The 15,507-nt window shown below is 40.2% G+C and overlaps 1 long non-coding RNA gene across 1 annotated transcript; it reads left to right on the top strand.

Annotated features, from left to right (window-relative positions):
- The first annotated feature begins 995 nt into the window (after positions 1-995).
- Positions 996-14,184, top strand: LOC137502709 (uncharacterized). The gene is made up of 4 exons (XR_011018840.1): positions 996-1,047; positions 6,378-6,429; positions 11,243-11,274; positions 14,149-14,184. It is a non-coding gene; the product is annotated as an uncharacterized lncRNA (long non-coding RNA).
- The last annotated feature ends 1,323 nt before the right edge of the window (positions 14,185-15,507 follow it).

A 15,507-nucleotide genomic window follows, 5' to 3' on the forward strand; every position in this document is an offset into this window, starting at 1 on the left:
GTTGAATTGTTCGAAGGCAGTGTCTACAATTCCAGAGAGAATTGCTATATCATCGGCGTAGGCCAGAGAGTTTACACCAACCGCTCTGTGCTTTCAACCTTCTTACCTCACGATGGAGTCCTCCTTTTTAAAAATCTTTCTCTCCATATTCTTATTACCCTTTCCAGGACTCCAAAAGCAAAGCAAAGCAAATTCACTTCCGTACAGGCCATGAAGGCCCTTAGAGGAGTGGAAGGTAAAGGCTTCCACCATTGTTAACCTCGGCACGTGATGGGGTAGAGTAGTAAGCTCTACGCCCATCCGCCATTGCCCCAGGAATTAACCTGGTACTCATTTTTGGTGTAGGCTGAGTGAACCTCATGGCCATATGCACATCCGGAACTGAAAATCTCGTTTCTTAAAGTTTACGACTTCCTGACGGGGATTCGAACCCACGTCCTTCCGGGCGAACCGAGCACGCCTTTACCGCCTCGGCCAGGCAGCCCCTTTCCAGGACTCCATTGACAATATTAGGGGAAAGCCCATCTCCGTGCCTGATACCGATTTTAATTTCAAATTCATCTGAGATCTCTCCCATAAATTTCACCCTCGACTTAGTTTTAGTGAGAGTCTGGCTAATTATGTTGATTGATTTTATGTGAACTCCAGATTCCTCTAAAATGTTCTGTAGCGAAACTTTCTGTACCGAATCGTACGCTCGCTTGAAGTCCACAAAAAAGTCCTCGCGCCATCTGTCCAGAATAAAGTAAATTATTGGTTTAAAAGTTTGGGAGGGTCATTACTGTCCGGGTATCATTAAGACAGGATTTTGACAAACACTTCCGACACTGTGAACTATGTTTAGTTTAAAAAGAGAAATATGATGGAGACTGAACTACTGTTTACACAAGACATGGCCCGTTTTTGTTACAGGATATCCTGTTGCGATGATGTCAACATTTCGATGCTCGACGAATATAAATCTGCCTCACAGCGATCAGTCCTCACACCATGAAGCTCTCCTCAGCTCTCGTGTTCCTGGCTCTAGTAGCCGCCTGCCTGGCCGAGGTGAGTGTACCTAGACGTGAAACCGCCAGGTTCACAATAATAATATTATTTGTTTCTACGTCCCACTAAGTACTTTCACGGTTTTCTGAGACGCCGAGTTGCCGGAATTTAGACCCGCGGAAGTTGTTTTTCATGTCTGTAAATCTACCGACACGAAGATGACGTATTTGAACACCTTCGAATACCACCGGACTGAACCAGGATCCAACCCGTCAACTTGGGGTCAGAAAGCCAGCGCCTCAACTGTCTGATCCACTCAACCCAGCTGTAGATTCACATCTAACAAACTGTTTGTTCTAGAATTACAAACTTTGATCAGGTTTTAGCATCAACTAGGGAAAAATGCTTGTATAATATCAACTACCAGTTTATCAACGGGCAACAAACTACATTTCAATACCGTAATTTCCTACAACTATGTACCACTTTTTACATGTTTCTGTGCATAACTTGGTTCTATAATTCACGAATCAGATGAATAATTTTAGATATGTAGAATAGGATATAAGAAGGTCGATTACTATAACAGTTGACCATAGAAATTTCTATCTGCAAGTGTAAAAATGTGCAAAAAGTGGTACATTGTTGTATGCTGAAGTGCCCAACTATAGTCCACTGAGGTTTTTGTATATTAGACCATAGTTGTAAGTACTTTAAACCATATATTTTACACTTGTTACACTTACAATTAACATAGAAGTATTTTTTGACAATCAACTGAAACGGCGATAGGTTTTGAACATTTACCAGGGCACACCATTAATTGTGGCCGAATGTTAAAGAAAATTGACAGTCTACTCCACAATACCCCATTTGTCTTTCAGTTCAGGGACGTTATATAGCTAGCTCCCTCTTAGATGATACCTTTGTAGGTGGCTTGATTTTACAAACAATATCTGATAAACTGTAACTTAATATATCCTCCTGAGAAGGCCATTTCCAAAAATTTCCACTTCTTGCCATACAACTCACTGTGATGCCTGATTTGTGCACTTTTGTTATAACACCAGGCCAGTATTCTTCTTCATATTTAACTATCACATTATCATCTACTGCAGGGACATATGCTTCAGTCTCTTCCAGAGGATGTGTCAGTCCATCCTCACTTTCTGATAGACTCAGGTCAAAGTCATTATCTGTGTCAGATTTGTATGACACAGTGTCGTCATCACTACTGATAGTTTCTATCTTCTTAGGATTCTGAAAAAGAAAGTTGAATCAAATCAATAAATCATGGCTCTAATCTCAACAGTACAAGGTAATCTAAAGAAGGTAAATGTAACCCAAACTTACCATAGATTTCTTTTTCTTTTGGGAAATTCCTGAAGATCCTTGTTTATCTTGTTGATCACTGTTGATTGAGAGAGCTGGGATATCTGTAGCATGTACACTCTTTCCTGGTTCAGCATTGAGTTTTCTTTTCCTTCTGTTTGTACCGGCAAGTGTCTCCTGTGCCCTGACTGATTCTAGATGCGTTATAAAGGACGAACTCACTAATGGCAATGACGAATCTAGTTCAGCATTCGGGAGCCTGGCTAATACTTCCTTCCTGTTGATAGGATACAGTCCAGATTTTCTGAACCCAGCCTTCAAAATTGATGGTCCATTGTTGGCTAATTTGTCCACCAACTTCTTTAATAGTGAAGGAAATGTGTCCTTTGGGATTGTTGGATATTTCCTTCCGAAAGATGTTCGTTTCCAGTCATCTAGTATCTGCCGCCAGTAGATCTTCATGGGGCGGAAATAAGACAAATCCAGAGGTTGTGTCAGGTGTGTAGCATTTGGAGGTAAACAAACAAATGCAATATCATTGCGTTCACACGTCTCAATAACTCTAGGGCTAATATGGCTACTTAAATTATCCCATATTATAACCTATCTCCCATCCTTTTTTTTTTAGCTCAGGTAAAAGTAAAGTGTTAAACCAATCTTCGAAAGTAGTTCCATCGAACCATCCGCTTTTTGTACGGTTATATCTGGCACCCGTAGGGCCACCCTCAGTCCAAGTGTCCCACATTTTCTCCGCCTTATAATTAACATAAGGTGGTAAAATCTCGCCAGCTGCATTTCCACACATCATGACAGACACTGATGCTTTGGATGAATTCTTTATGGCTTCAGGATACTTACATCCCCGTTTTGTTAACACCTTTTTCTTCCCGGGATCATCAACCAGGTTAGTCTCGTCGTAATTATACAGATTTTCAGGAGGAATACCTTCCAGTTCCTTCTGAATGTTATCAAAGTATGAATTTATTATGGCCTTATTCACAGCAGCTCTACTCCTCTTAATATTACTGGCAAATCTTTGTGATAAGGCAGCATGATGGCGTTGAACAAACGATTCAGCCCAACGTTTTCCAGGAAAATTTGCAGAAAACCTCAGTTCCTCGCGGCCGCAAGCGTCCAAATACATTTTTACAATGCAGCGAAGGTCAAATGTTGAAATAGGAAAACCGAATTCACTTAGTTTGATGGCATGTTGTAGAAATGATTCCTCCTCTTCAGAAGTAAAGACACAGCAACGCCCAGGCAATGCCTCGTTATTTTCCCTTACAGCCTTCATCTTAAGTATTATAGAACTACGGGGAATTCCATAAGTCTCAGCAGCCTTACGGGATGATAATCTTTTCTCTTTTACATCTTTCAAACACTGTTGCATTACGTCCTCCGAATAAGGTTTGTACGGGCGACCTCCTATTTTCCGTCTCTTTTCTTTGCTGTCACTCATTGCTGCCTAGGCCTAAAAAAGTAAACAAGAAAGCCATGCGGCTTGTTAGTTTGCGTTTATGGCAAAAATACGCGTGAAGAAGCTTGCACCATCAGACAAGCACACTAAACACAACTATGGTCCACCCAGAAACATGGGCCATAGTTGTGTTCAAGGTTACAGTAATTAATTATATTGCACGTTTCTCATAAACTAAATCGACAAATCTACTTCAAACATGTGATAATGCGTGCCTAATATGCATCAATGTAAATAAAGAAAACACACTTGAGGTAACACTTACCTTCCTTTCAGTACGATGGAAAGTAGAACACCAAAGAACAAAGTATTCACCCTCGTGGTTATGAATCAGCTCTCACTATGCACTGTCATGCGGAAACATGCAGTTCCTGACCCTGCCAGTAGATGGCAGAGTAGTTTAGCACTTCAGAAACGATGATAACGCACTGCTGTCCATAAATGGTAGTACGCGGAGAATTTATAACCACAATGGACCATAGTTGTGCTTAAGGACCATAGTTAGGGGAAATTACGGTATCCTAATTTTTGCCACATCTTCATTTTACGGAAGTTATTAAGATACTTTATTCACCTTATTTTCTTTTGACAAGTTTATTTATTCGCTGGGGCCATCGAGGTCCCCGTTAAGTCTTGTTACATTTGGCAGTGGACTTTGCTTTCTTTTGAGCCCATAATTCCCTTACACTGTCCGAGTGGGCCTGCTTGCGTTCCTCTGTCCAAGGGGCACCGTGTCTTCTTTCCGGCCGCGTGAATTACTGTAGTGCTTCGGCGTTATCATGGACGAACGCATGACTTGGTCTGGACATATCTCACATATCTGCCAGAAGGTTTTCTCTGCTCTTCATTCTTTATATAAATACAAATACATATTTCCGATAAAACTTAGCAGAAATTAATCGAGGCTCTTGTAATGCCACATTTCGACTATTGCGATGTTGTGAGGCCACTGCTGTCCCTAAGGCTACAACGCGCTCAAAACGCATGTGTGAGGTATATATGCAATCTAGGAAAATATGACCACGTGTCATCATCTTTCCTAGAACTAGAGTGGTCGCGACTCCACGTTCGTCGTAATCATCATACTCTGTCTCTCCTCCACCGAGTCCTTACTACATCTTCCCCAACTTACCTTTCTTCGCGTTTCCATTATTTCTCAAATGTGCATAACAGAGGTACACGGGCTCAAACATCAAACCTGCTCGTCATTCCTCACCATCGAACTGCAACATATAATAACTCATTTTCTGTGTTTGCCGCCCGAGAATGGAATCTCTTACCGGATGACGTCAGAGCAATACCAACCAGCAGGTCATTTAAAAGAGCGTTAAGAGGTACAGCAGGATACGAATGAACTGTGCATTTCTAGTCCTTTACTGATGGTGTTAGTACATTATTACTACTAGCTATTATTATTATTAAGATTATTGTTGCTGTTAGTATTATTAGGCCTATTATTATTGTTGTAAGTATGTTTATCTCACTGGGGTGGAATTTTATTTCTGTTATAAAATATTTAGATTGTCTTTAACTGTGCTATACTTAGTATTAATTACGGTAGTGTTAACTTTGATTCTATGTACAAATTGGTTTAGTGTAAAAGAAGGCCTAATGGCCTTAACTACGCCAATAAAGACATTTATCTATCTATCTATCTAATGTATGGGACCATCACTTCTGGATGCTATTCATGATTCGATTCAGACGATACGGTACAGTATCAATACTTTCTGTTCGATATTGGTACATACGTCGCCTTGATGAGGGCGACTGGGCACACGAACAGCCAACAAACACACTTCCTCTATACAAAAACTCTGTGTGCTTCCGTGTTATAGAACTCTTCGAAAGTGAATCAATATTCCGATGTGAGGTGCTTCTGCATTTTAGCAGTAATTATACCTTACCATGATCTACGTACTATGAATACGTCAGGTCATGCGGATGTGCCTTCGTTGGTGTTTCAGTTTTAAAGACCACCATTGTATTATTATTATTATAACTGTCTTCTCTGGGCTTTGATCTCCGCCCAGTACTCCTTCATTAGTTGCTGGTGCTGCTCTTTTCTTTCCTCCGTCCACGTCCTTCCCGTCTTTGTCCTTTCTTGAAAACCCCGGTCGTCTTTTAGTTTTCTCTTGAGCGAGTAGCGTTCTTGTACATTTTCATAACTGATCCCCATTCCCTGTAGGTCCCTTTCAACCCCCTTGACGTTGGCTGGGTCTTCCAATCTCTAAAATAGGTAACGATCTGGCTTGATAATCGTGTGGGTTTCATTCTTGGCCATAAAATGCAATTCTCCTTCTCCTAATGACATCAGAGATCTTCTGGACATCTCATGGTTATTCCGACGTCTACATTCACCTTCGTCTTTAATTGGGCCAATAATTTTCCTTAAAATGTTTCTTTAATTTCCAATTTTTCTATCAGGCCTTTCTTGCTCATATCAAGGTATTCCGCTGCATACAAAGTCCCTGGTCTTATGATAATGCAATAACATCTGAGTTTTGCGTTACTATTATTTGTTACTGATGAATGGAAAGATTGTATAATTCTTCTTTAATCGACACAATTTCTTTTACAGAAGTGCCCATTAGAGGAGAAATGCCTGAAGGAAGTTGGAGCTGCCGACAAAGGTTAGACTTTAATTAATTTGTATTAGAGATTTTTATTCGTTTTAAGATTCTAGGAGAATAATGTAAAATAAAAGAGAAGTACCTCATTTGCTAAATAAACCCCTGCTCCTACAAGAGATGTACAAAGACATTGCACACCAATTTTATCATAATGAATGGTAACACTGTAAAACTGGGATGTTAGATTTTATCCACGTGTCCATGAGTCGCGACCAGGTTTTCTGAATCCAAATAATTGAGCTCTTTCAACTTCGTAATAGATCATTAACACAGATGTGTGCCAGTTTTTGCAGTGAAGTTAGGGTTTCTATAAGGTTTAGGATGAAATTCAGGACGCCAACATCGACAAGTTCCAAACACAGGCGCCGACTCTACGGGGTCACTTGCCTCCATTCATATAATGATACGGAGACGCAATCGTGTTTTTGCTCCCATAAAAATATTTTTATATTCATCCTTGCCCCCTTGTTCAAGACCAAAAGTTAGCGCCTGTGGTTTCAGAGAGTGTATTTGGGTAATTTCATGTGAACTGTCCCATCCATTACCACAGGACACACTTATTATATGATGTTAATGTTAAAAATCAAATAGGGAAATAACAAGAAATCATACTTTTAGACATACCTACTTTTACACCACTCCAGAATTAGATAATATTCAATGTTATTTGTCTAGATTTTTAAGTAACAAATGGGACATTCCCTTTCAAAAGCATTTGAGCAAAATTTCAAATAATTTTTTCTGATTTTTAAAATTGAAGACATTTAGTGATTTTTAAAAATTCAGTCAGGACGTCGGGACACATGCTCAAATTTAGAACAATCCCGCTTTTTCCAGGATGTATGGCAACCCTAAGTGAAGTGGATTTGAATAAACGTGGGGTCATACTCGGTACTTACACATATTCTTTGCAGTTTTTTGTAATGGTTTAGGCAGCATAAGCTGCGTAGCGTTATTTCCCTCCCAATTGTTTCCTTCAATCACAATTTAACAGCGCACGGAAGTCATACGCGAGAGATAATCTAAGCAATGGCAAAAATACTATAAATATGTGTCCTGCTGTTTTCGAGTAATACAGAATATATGGGAGAGAAGTACAGGTATTTTTGTGCTGTTTATTGGCAGGCCGAGATTGCATACGACATCAAAATAATCTTCTATTTAAAAAACAATTGAAGTTCAAAATATGATGCTTTTATATGAGGTACTATTTATCATTGAACGATATAGGTCTTCGCTGACATGCCTTACAATATTTGCCAGTGTGAAAACGTTCGCTTCTTGTTCCTAGAACATTTTCATACAACTCACGCATGCACACTGCCTAAAGCATAGTACGGCGGGTGGTATAAGCCCTAGGGCAAGCGAAACTACTACCTTCCTCACAAACATCACATTTTACTTCAAACTCCTCCCTCGGATAAAAAATTTCGCTAAACTGAAAAAGACCTATTTTTAGAAACTTCCGATATTCATCGTTACATTCTATAAGGTGATTTGACCTTGTCTCCCAAACGCTCTGTGTATATGTATGGCTTAACCATATTTCCCTCTAGAGGAGGAAGTCTTCACCACCACTGCGATGTTTGTAGTATTGTTCACGTTTCAAAATCAACAAAATTATATTCAGTTAATTTTTATGCAATTTCTGTTTAACGAACTGTAATTCAATCCGTTAGCACATTTACAGATGCCTGTGATTGTCCGCGTCACTGCTCAGATACCATCTGGGATAGCTTCTAGATCTCAGATAAGGATGCAATCTTTCCCTTTGTGTACACAGATCATTCAGTGAATCGTATAAATTGACGGCGAGGGATTCACTTGGGTTGAAATGTGACCTGTGCTGATTACTTGCACTCAATCACTGACAGCCCCGAATCTAAGACAATGGAGTTTCCAAAGCGCTGTAGCGAGTACTGTATCGAAATTTATATTTCCAAGACTAAGTGTTACACCATGAAGCAGACTTGTGCCACATTGTATGGATCTTATCTTTAAGTAACACGCATTAACTTATGGAAATTTCATCTATTTCGGAAATGATCCTTTAGTGTTACTTGCCTGTAACACAGATAAACTCTCGTATTCGCGACGGCATTGAATTTTTAAAAAAATCTTTGACTTTCATCTTGGGAAATTCTTCTCAACGCCTGAAGCACATGTTGTGTCACTTCTCCAAGATTTGTGATTGGAGGACGGTATGACGACAAACGCCTTTCCATTGCATCCCGAACTTTTTCTATGGAGGAAAGTGAGGGAAACGAGCAGGCCAGTCTAGGATACCTGAAGGTCTCTCTGGTCTGATGTGGAGTATCTGGGCTTGCTGCAACATGCTATTGGATATGGTGCCATAAGGGATACAAAGAACGTTTACTACTTTTTCCACATACTGGCAAGGAGCCTGAACAGCAACCAAATCAGTCCTAGTAGCATATGCAGCAACTCCCTACATCATAACACCAGGCGTTGGGGAATACACCTCTCAAGAATCATAGATGGGTTTACCCTTTCGCCAGTTCTTCTACAAACATGCTGTCGTCAACTTGACTCATCACTTAACACGACAGAATTTTGCTCATCAGCCCAGTTTTATCTGGCTCTACAGTATCCAAGTGCTTGCTGTTTGTGGCATGGCATGGAAGATGGTTTCAAGCATCTGTTTCCAGTGCAATTGTTGCTAGGACATTTACTGTTGCCATTCACCAATTCGCTAGAAAAAACTCGCACAATCCTACGATCTTCTCCTGCTGTGATCGGTCTGCTCTACTTGCGACAGTATTCTACTGAGCTCACACCCTCACGACTCACTCTGATTTTTTTATTTTTTTTTGCTATTGGCTTTACGTCGCACCGACACAGATAGATCTTACGGCAACGATGGGACATGAAATGTGTAGGACTGGGAAGGAAGTGGCCGTGGCCTTAATTAAGGTACAGCCCCAGAATTTGCCTGGTGTGAAAATGGGAAACCACGGAAAACCATCTTCAGGGCTGACGACAGTGGGGTTCGAACCCACTATCTCCCAAATACTGTATACTGGCCGCACTTAAGCGACTGCAGCTATCGAGCTCGGTCACTCTGAAATCATTGAAGTACAGTCCACTCTCTGGGCCATCAGTCTGTGTGATGCTTCCATATCCCTCGTGCGAATTATGCGACTGTTCCCGAAATTATGGACATGTCTACTTTGGTCGTCCACGTCATCTAACCATGCTCGTATCTTCAGTATACCTAAACCTTCAGAGTAATCTTATTATAACCATGACCATCAGCTCTAGCATCATTAATTCTTAGCATTTTAGCTTGTGTAAACGACTGTAGCGTCACAGCTCGGCTTAGGAATCACGTACAACAAATTTTGTTATATTACTGTAAGGTCTCCAATTCCACTGATGTATTTAGGATGTCTGTCCTCCAAGTATGGACGTATAGTGAATCTAAGTCAAAGTACTTTTAAAGAGTTTGCAGTTGTCAACTATATTCTGTAAGAAAGAAGTCGGCCCCCGGGCGAGGTTAACTTTATATTGAACTTTGCTGTACGGGAGTGAAAGCTGAGTCGGTTAAGAACGTCTATTATAAGCTGAAAAGACATGAAAGTAACGAGAATCGTTGTTCTTAAAAAACAAGAAAGAACAAGGGTAGGAAGGAAATTGAGTGAGGAAATAAAGGATAAGTTGGGCGCAAACGCGAAGGATGAAGCCATATGCGTAAACCGGTGGGGTCATGTGAGGCGAGTGGAGGAACGGAGGCTACCTAGGAGAAAAATGACCGGGCGAGTTGGCCGTTCGATTAGGAGTGCGCAGCTGTGAGTTCGCAACCGGGAGATAATGGGTTCGAACCCCGCTGTCAGCAGCCCTGAAGATGGTTTTCCGTGGTTTCCCATTTTCAAACAGGCAAATACTGGGGCTGCACTTTAATTAAGGCCATGGCAACTTCCTTTCCATTCCTAGGCCTGTCCTGTCCCATCGTCGCCAGAAAACCTATCTGTGTCGGTGCGACGTAAAGCAAATAGCAAGAAAAAAAAGGAGGGTAATGGACTTGTCATTGAAGAGGGAAACCAAGACGACCAAAGTAATTAGTCTTTATTGTAATTTGTTTGTAAATACCGCAGAATTCTAGAAATGATATTTTGCTCTTACATAATAATCTGTTTCTCAGTAGCCTCCGTGGCTCAGACGGCAGCGCGTCGGCCTCTCACCACTGGATACAGTGGTTCAAATCTCGGTCAATCCATGTGAGATTTGTGATAGAGAAACCGGAGGAGGGGCAGGTTTTTCTCTGGGTACTCCGGTTTTCCCTGTCATCTTTCATTACAGCAACACTCTCCATTCTCATTTCATAGCATCTACCAGTCATTCATAAATCACTTTTGGAGTGGCGACCCCATCGTACTAATAGCCTATATATGATTCATTTCATTACACCCCTGACCCGGTCAATAACTGGAACACAGGTTGTAAGGTTTTCATTTTCAAACTGTTTCTCACTATATTTTAATCTAGTAGTTATGTAGAATCCAGATCAGAAGATTGCCTGTCGGAGTCACCAATTATAAGTAGATGTGTTTCTTGCGTTCATGGTAAACATATTTCATTTCCACTACTAACCACAAATACTGACAATAAACTGAACTGCATTAGTAACATTTCCTCTCATGTAATCTTTTTTTTGAGCAAATAACTACTATTTTTCATCTCTCAAGCGTCCATTTTTTAACTACTTGTCTTAGGGTAAGACAATTCTTAATGTTCCTTTAGTTTCAGAGGATACGGTTACAGTTACTTAACTGTTGTGTTTTGTTTGTTACAGAGGAACTGGAAAACAACGAAGATAAACGTAAGGTAAGTAGATCTTCACTCCAATTGTAACTTTCGATGACTACTGATAAATAAAATCATGAATAAAATATTTAAATAAAATTTCTCAAAAACTTAATAAAATTAATAAGCATAATTAACCGAAATGTCCGTAGTATGGGCGCCAGAGTTCACCAGAATGGATCCCTCGAATTTAGATAAGAGCATGATAGACTTTATATCCCAGGGCGTGTACATAATGCTGTGTACTGGTACATCTGCTGCAGGCCTTACCTAACCTCCTGAAAACGACTAAATAGGTAGGAACTGCACCTAGGTTCATCAATAACACTGATTCTAAAATAGCTAACTATATTCTGAACAAATTCCGTGCATGAGCACCTCATCAACATACAACATTATACATATAATACACACATAAAATATTGCTGGAAGACTCCATATTTACAACAACAACAATAATAATGAAAATCGTGGGAAAACGAAAGCGAGAACTAAGTTACCATTTGTAAATAGTCCGATGAACAATGTACATGTATGAAGATAAATACCCTTCACTGTCTCTATATCAATTCGACTTACCGATTCTCATAATCGGCAGTTATCACATCACACAGATACTGTACCTTGTACTACTGTGTTCACATATTTTAACACTTGTTGTAAAGATATATACACACGTCTGTCGATCCTCAACATATAAATTTATGGAAAGTCTGAGATAGCTTTCACCAACATATAATGCTAGGCCGCCACAAGTGCTACAATACTTAATGCGCAAGCACTCTCCACAATCATCCACTTTCCACAAACATAACAAGACTACGCTCCACGAACGTTTGAAGTCCAGTCCATTGCAGCCGTGTCACTCCAGTACCGTGTATCAGCACCACTTCCTTCCCGTACAGTACGTCAGTTGTAGTTGTAGTTATCTTCCTTCTCGTTCCTTTACAATCGCCTCTGCAATCACCCTTACAATGTCCCTGGTTGCCGCCATATGATCCACCTTTATAGACATCAACATCCCCCTCCTCTCAGATGAGACGTCTGGATTGGTGCTTGCCCACCAATCATGAGTGAACCTCTTGTCAAGACCAAGCCCTGAACTTCTCCTTGCTTCCAAGAGAATAACAAACACTCGGGAGTTTTACATGAATCACCAAACTTCCCTGGTACAACAACAAGCTTATCTCATCAGGCTGGGATATATACATGAGTAATGGAATTTCCTGACACAAGTACATCACAACAGACACTGGGGTAGCCAGATGACTCATTCAAATTACCAGAGTTATTAAAGCAATGTTTTCCCACTCGTGCAAAACAAATTACTCATACCTACATATGTGGATATCTTCCAGCTTACCAATATAAATGGCAAAATATATAAATGAAATACTAATAATAATAATAATAATAATAATAATAATAATAATAATAATAATAATAATAATAATAATAATAATAATAATAATAATAATAATAAATCGAATACTGACTTCTTTCCTCACTCAAAAGTGTACGGAAGTGATTATGTACGCAAAATCGACGGAAAATTCCTGATCAGGAATACAATATTAAATATATCACATGCCCGAGTCTTTCCCTACTCTGTTGTACGGCTTACTTCTTAAAAGCTCCAGAGACCGTTTGCTGGTATGTCCTTCCTCGTAACCTTTCACAACCTTCGTGATAATAACCGTTTGCCCGCTACTTGTCACATCGGGGATTTTCCTGAATGAAAACGCACATCGTCATTTACGGCCACGCAGGACAGACTGATCTTCGTTCGAGTCTAATGTTTCCGCCACGTTTAGTACACGATGGAGCATGCGCAGATCGCAGCTTCTATCTGCCGCTCGCCGCATTGAACCCCGCGTCTCAGATTGTCTGGTGCCAGCTGTACCTGCGCACACGTGATGCAGCGGTACTCGTAGGGCATAAGGTTATTCGGTAATGTAACGTATGATTGTAAATTAACATAGTAAACTCTCAATTACTATTACGTTATCACGGTCAATGAACTTTGGTAAAACTAGACTAAACACATGACATGATTTCTGCTGCATTTAAATTATTATTATTATTATTATTATTATTATTATTATTATTATTATTATTATTATTATTATCATTAAATTGTACACGTATCATCTAGTGGTGCTAGATGGACAAAGGGCAAGGTCCACACAGACGGAAGTGCCTGCATCCCCACATGTGTTCTTTTACTATTTGTTTTACGTCGCACCGACACAGATAGGTCTTATGGCGACAATGGGATAGGAAAGGACTAGGAGGTGGAAGGAAGTGGCCGTGGCCTTAATTTAGGTGTGAAAATGGGAAACCACGGAAAACCATCTTCAGGGCTGCCGACAGTGGCATTCGAACCCACTATCTCCTGGATGCAAGCTCACAGCCGCGCGCCCCTAACCGCACGGTCAACTCGCCCTGTACCCACATGTGTATGTTTACATAAACTCTATTGAATATTTACAGATGCATAGACAATTTTAAATTTACATATTTACACTCCAAAAACTGTACTCTTAGAATAATAATTATTTTAATTCATGTTAAGAATAATAAAACCCAGTCATTCGTACCCCTGTATACACGATCATTTACAACCACACCCACACCCGCATGCATACATATTCGCTCACATTCAACTGTACTTACACACATCATTTCTTAATTTCTAATTTGTACAAGTTATATACATCGTGTATGGGTTTCTATTTATATACACATTTTATTTACTGCGGGGAGGAAGCAGTTTTATTTCAGATGGTATAAGGTTCCGTAGACGAGCAGACCGTGCTTAATGTGTATTTAAACGTGAGTTTGTTTAGCATGTTTTCTTGTTATTATGTCTGATATATTTTTTTATTTCCACAGTGCTTCTTCAAGTGCCTGATGCAGGATGCTGAATTTGTAAGTAACACTCAACTTTTCTTGTTACTTAACTGTTTAGTTAATCTGTCATTCCTGAATTACTGTGGTAAATCATTGCAATTTTCTTGTATATGAAGTAAATGAATGTATTCGGTATTCGTGGAATTACATGTAGTGATGTGCTCACGTAACAAACCGTCGTATGTTAATTAGACACCGAGCTCACGGCGTTCATTTCCCCTTTAAAAATACTCATGGTTTTAAAACAATATTGTAAAATTACATATAGATGTTATAGAATCTACATCGTTTTTAAAAATATCACAACTTAATAATATCTTATAATTATGCTGTAATAATGGCAGAAGTACAGCAAGTGGGAACAATGTGAGAATTTTCTGAATGTTATATTGGTACCTTATCGTGACTAGGATTACGTGTCTGGTGGCTGGTAACCGCATATCGTAAGTTACCTCGCAAACGGCTCGCTTGCGGATCCATTCTTGTTAAGACTTTTTTTTTTTTTGCTTCTATCATCGTGTGTTTACAGTTGTTCCATTATGTGCTATTAATAGTGATACGCCCCGTATATGTGATGTATTCTTCTTGTTCTCATATCATTAATTATGGATGTTCCAGATGGACGCAGACGGAACACTCAGCTATGACAATGCCCAGAAGTTTGCCGAAGAGAAGATCTCCGACAAGGATAAAAGAAAGAACTTCGTAGAAACCTTCAAATTATGCGGCGATAAAGGTAGGTCTTACGTTCAATTAGGATATATGCAGTAGTGCTCCTTGGATAACTTGTTAGTATTCTGGGGTGCAAGAGGTCCCGGGTTCGAATTCCGGCCTGTAGGGTATTTTAACCCTCAATGGTTAATTATCCTGGCTAGGAACTCGGTGTTTGTGCTATCTTCACCGTCACAATTCATTCAATATTTGGCCCAATCCTCACTGATGCGCAGGTCGCCTATGGGAGTCAAATCTAAAGACTTTTACCAGCCCTCTCCGGATACAATATGGCTTTATTATAAACTAGCTAAAATACCCGTTCTTCGTATGGATTTATGAAAACCAAATCACGCCTCATGGCGCAACAGCGACAAAGGCCTTGGCCTACCAAGCGACCGCCGCTCAGCCCGAAGGCTGAAGATTACGAATGCCATGTGGTCAGCACAACAAATCCTCTCCGCCGTTATCTTTTACTTTCTAGAACGGGGCCGCCATCTCAACTGTAATCACATAGCCTGAGTGGACCTCGAACCAGCCATCAGGTCCAGGTAAAAATCCCTGACCTGGCCGGAGATATAACTCGGGACCTCCGGGTAAGAGGTAGCTATCCCTACACCTCCGGCCCGG

The sequence above is a fragment of the Anabrus simplex genome, chromosome 11 (assembly GCF_040414725.1).
Source record: "Anabrus simplex isolate iqAnaSimp1 chromosome 11, ASM4041472v1, whole genome shotgun sequence".
In the NCBI taxonomy this organism is placed as follows: domain Eukaryota; kingdom Metazoa; phylum Arthropoda; class Insecta; order Orthoptera; family Tettigoniidae; genus Anabrus; species Anabrus simplex.